We start from the raw sequence: 5,199 nt of genomic DNA, 5'->3' as shown, positions 1-5,199 counted from the left end.
AAAAAAAATACGTAATTAACTATATTAAAAAATATGATTATTATTTTTTATTATAAAAGTATTGCACATTACATAACCAACACCACATTTCAAATTTCGTCCAAAATTTACAAAAATTCAACAAACTTTAACAATTACAGCCACGGTGTTGAGCATTTTCTCCCATATAAAGTACGCTCCACAATTACTTTTATACTTACTGGAGGAAAATGCCTAGCACCTTTGCACCCAAAGCTCAGAAATTTGCAAACCGAAATTATTAATAAATTAGCGCACAGATATAGTAACTTTTTTTGTTTAGTGAAGCGTAGACTCTTATCCACAAGTGTCAGTAAAAGATTTTTTATTCGGGTCACGCGTTTAGGCTCAGCAATCCAAAATCGTTGTACAAATAACTAAACCGTACCCGTAAATAATTCAAACCGAACTTATCAATAAAATTAGTGCTCGGTAATTCTGTAGTTTAGTTTTAAATTAAACTTCAATACTCCGGCTATACGGGTATGATGAATTTTTTTTAATCGGGTCACGCATTTTTACAATCTACACCGTACCACCGCACCAAAGTTAAATTTTAGTTGAACTATGCATTCGGTTGCAAGAACAACTCATTTTCGCTTTATATTGAACTATACATTCGTTTAAAAGCGTGAACACAACTCAATTTATTATATATATAAGCCCTTGGAGAAACTATGCTTACCACGTTCGTGTGTCCAGCCATGTTAGCTGCATCTCCTGCCACATTTGCCGCTGCACCATCGGAATGACAAGCATTCGCAAAATTAACCTATGAACAATTTTGTTATAACCTTTTTCCCACAAAATGTAAGCTATCATACTTACTTCTCCAGATCCAGCCGAAATTGCACCCAAGGGATGAGTTGTAGCTCCACCAGAAGCACCACAAATTCTTTCATCACCAATCTGCAAATATACAAAATCGTATGTACAAAACACATTCACACAAGCACAAGCACAATAAGCACTTACTATATCAATTATTCTTTTGCCTCCTTCCATTTTTAATTCACCTGTTTTAGTTTTTAGATAATTTTAACTTTTCCGCAATTCTTTTATTTATTTTTCCAGTCAGCTGTCAGTTGAGTTTGACACTTTTCAGGATTTTGCCAGAAAAAATTCTTCTGACTAAATCTGACTACTTCGGACTGATGAGAGTCACTCTCACTGACTGTTGCTCTCTCATTTTTGCTGTCATTTCCGAGTTAAGGAACGCTTTTTGGACTAAATCTGACTACTTCGGACTTTTTCTGACTATTTCTGGGAGATAAGGAACGCAACTTTTATTGACTCATTTTTATGAACCAGTTTCCTTCTATCAGAGTGATTTAGCTTAGCTTAAAAACCGCGTCCAAGACAAGTGGAGTACACTGCCAAGGAATGTATTTTCAATTTTAACGCTAATTACCCACAGATGGCGCGGAACACACGTGGGATAAGGAGAGGAGGAGAAATATAATTTTTCAAAAACTGTGTTAAATCTCTGATCGGAGCGGTATCCGAACACTGACGGTGAATGTATTTTCCAATTTTAACACTATTAACCCACAGATGGTGCGAAAAACAAGTTTTGGGCATGAGTACGAAGGAAATGCTTGCAAAGGTTTGCAAATTCGCAGGGCGCACTTGAGGAATTTTCTTTAAACTTCCGTTATTCGAAAAAAAGTTTTTTGATGATGCTTTTCCGAGCGTCATTTTTTGTAGTTAAGCTCGGAACACTTTGACGACTGCAACTTCACGACGTAACGACAGCGACATCATTTTGTCGACAAATGTCGCCTTGAAGCCAGCTTCTTAAACATTTTGAAGACCTCAGCGACATAGCAAACAGCTGATTTTAAAGTTTGACATTTTGGTATATTTATTTCACAAATTGTGTATTTTTATTTAAGTAAATAAGAAAAACATGAACAATCAAGAATATGTGATTAATTTTGCGACAATTTAATTTTGCAGCACTACATCTACTCATTGTCGCCGGCAAAATTAGAAATAGATTTAATTTGGCGACGTCGACAATTGCAGTCCTGCAGCCAAGATGTCGTGCTGTCGTCAAAATAACTGTGTCCGTAAGAACGTGTGTATTTAAAATTTGACAGATGCTGCTTGTCGCTTGCTGTCGTCAAAGTGTTCCGAGCTTAATTCGGAAAAAATCTACGAAAGTGCTATCAGAGTCCGAATGGCTACGAACGTAAATTCATTGAATCAGTTCGTAATGAAGATTCGTGCAGATACTCTATGACGAGTTTATGCTGTCGGAACAACATTTTAAATCACTAATTCTTAAAAAAGTGGAAAAAGCCGCATTATGGTTAAAAGAAAATATTTATTAAACTCCAAATTTATTTATTACTTATTATTTATTACTCCAAATTTGTTATAGTTTGAAATAATTCCATATATTTGTGTTAACGTACCTAGACGTATAATACCAATGACATACATACATACATACATACATATGTACATACACACATTCATCTGCTAGACTAGGGCTGCCAGACGTCCCGGTTTTCCCGGACATGTCCCGGTTTTAGACTATTTGTCCCGGTGTCCCGGTCCAACCTTAAAATGTCCCGGGTTTCGTTTTAGTGTCCCGGTTTTTGATTTGATTGCACAAATTTGAATAAAAGTTCAAAAATTACTACACTAACAGAAAAAAACGCATTGTAATATTCAGAAAAATGTTATGAGTTCAATGAGGGAAATAACGCATAGTAAACATGAATATTTTCTATTAGATTATCGTTCAAAAATGTTCGTAATTAAAAATAATACTTTCATAACACGCACGCGTGGTGTTGATTCAAACTCAACATTTAAATGCACATTTACATGTCTGGCTGTAGCTGAGTGCGCGAAGATGCTTGCCACAATTTGCTAATTTCCAGAGGGTCAGGGTTCAATTCCCATTACAACCAGCATGGAATTTAAATATTTTTTTAACTTAATTATGAAAAAGCAATCGGTAATTGCAAATCGCTTCATTTTAATATGGGCGTATTTGAATTGAATATTTCTATACTAAATACTAAAATTTGTATACTTAAATGTATTACGAGTTGGGTTGGTGCTCTTTCATATGCGTATTTTTTAATTCAGCAGGCTTTTTTAATTCTAAACTTCTTTCTCTCAGTGCACTGGTTTAATTTGTGAAATAAACACAGATCTTTTAGAAAAATTTTGACAATGTATGTAGCTTTTGAGCCAATTAATAAAGTGCAAGTCTGAAGTTGCCAGCAAATTTCGTTGATTTTTAAAAAGAATTATCGAACATAGTTTGTATGGAAGAAACCCTCAGTAAATAACAATACCAAAAATCAACTAAAATTTAATGGGCTGCAAAACTTCATTTTAAAAATTTTTATAAAAAGTCTGATTAGAATGTTGCAACTTTGTATTCAAATTTATTGAATTTTCCCGACTTTAGCACAAAGTTTAATAATTCTATTTTTATGTTACAACGCTTTTATCAACTTGCAATGTTGTGTGTCCAGAAACTTTCAATGTTGTGGATCCAGAAACTTTCAATGTTGTGTGTCCGACACCATAAAACCTTTGCTTTGAAAAGTTCCTATAAAAAAGCATAGTGCATAGGGCGACATCTGTAGTGAATAGGGCGAGGTAGATGACATCTAGATGTCGCCCTATGTACTACGTTCGCTACAGCGGAAATAGACGACACGCCATTTCTTTAAATAAAATTAATTGGTGCTCGTTTGTATGTACATACATATGTAAATGCATGTGTGTGCACCTTTCTATTAATATCGTTGAATTATTTTAATATCTATTGCAAAATTTTATTCAGACAGGACTAAAAAGTAGAAAATAAATAATATAAAAAAAACTTTTTAATATACAACGCTTTTATAAATGGACTAAAAAGTAGAAAATAATACTTCTCAGTCCCATAGAATTTGTTTTGATAACTTTTGATTTTGAAATTTTAGCAAAAGTCATTATAAACAATCTATGAAATTGAAAATGAAAAACGTGGAGCGCATGCAATACAAAGCATTCGATTTAATTGACAATAGTCAAACTACATAACGTAGACCTAAAATTTCTACAGCGAAAGTAGAACTTTGAAATCGATTTTAAGCGGTCGTTATTCATATACCCACATACATACATTCATATATTACTTTTCATATCAATTCAAGTGTATTACATGCGCCCCACGCTTTTCATTTTCAATTTCATAGATTGTTTATAATGACTTTTGCTAAAATTTCAAAATCAAAAGTTATCAAAACAAATTCTATGGGACTGAGAAGTATTATTTTCTACTTTTTAGTCCATTTATAAAAGCGTTGTATATTAAAAAGTTTTTTTTATATTATTTATTTTTTGATATATTTAGTATAAACTGTATTTTTATAAAGAATAAAAAAAGGTTCATGCATTGTGAAAAATTCTCTGTGCTTTAGTTGTGATAAGTTGTTTTGTTTTGTTGGCGTACGTTGAATTGATCTCATGATCTCATGTCTCTAAAAATAAAATTTCACTGCATCCTTCNCTTTAAATAAAATTAATTGGTGCTCGTTTGTATGTACATACATATGTAAATGCATGTGTGTGCACCTTTCTCTATCGTTGANTCCCTAAAGTGTCCCGGTTTGGCAACAGAGATATCTGGCAGCCCTATGCTAGACGCTATTTAATGAATGAATATTTTTTATTAAGCGGGAAATAATAGTTTAACATCAATTTCTTAGGAAAGAAACCTTATTACTTCAATATCATTAAAATTAAACAAAACAAAAATTTGTGTTCTTTAAAAGAATAAAATCTAAACTAAAAAAAAATTATTTAAAAAAATTAACGAAAATTAAATAAAGAAAAAAAGCTCCGATGGCCGACGACTCGGACTCGAACTCGGATCTCTCAACTAGCAGTCCAGTGCCCACTCGGCCATTGCGACTTCTGGGGCAGTGAGAGCAAAATGGCACACATAAAATGTCTATTGTTTCTTTTGCACTAGCTGATTTCGAATCAGCATTCGAAGCTGGCAACGATATTTTCGAGTTCACTCGGATTAAGTGATAACAATTTTTATTAGATACATGAACTTAAAAGTGTATGTATGTGCTTCTACCATCTCAGTGAAATGGTTAAGCGCTGTCATTTTTATTATTATTATTATTACCTCCCTTTTATTAGCTCGGGATGTAA

Source organism: Rhagoletis zephyria, unplaced genomic scaffold (genome assembly GCF_001687245.7).
Source record: "Rhagoletis zephyria isolate East Lansing unplaced genomic scaffold, Rhagoletis_zephyria_1.1 Rzeph_scaffold_07908, whole genome shotgun sequence".
Lineage (NCBI taxonomy): Eukaryota > Metazoa > Arthropoda > Insecta > Diptera > Tephritidae > Rhagoletis > Rhagoletis zephyria.
This window is presented reverse-complemented; position numbering follows the sequence as displayed.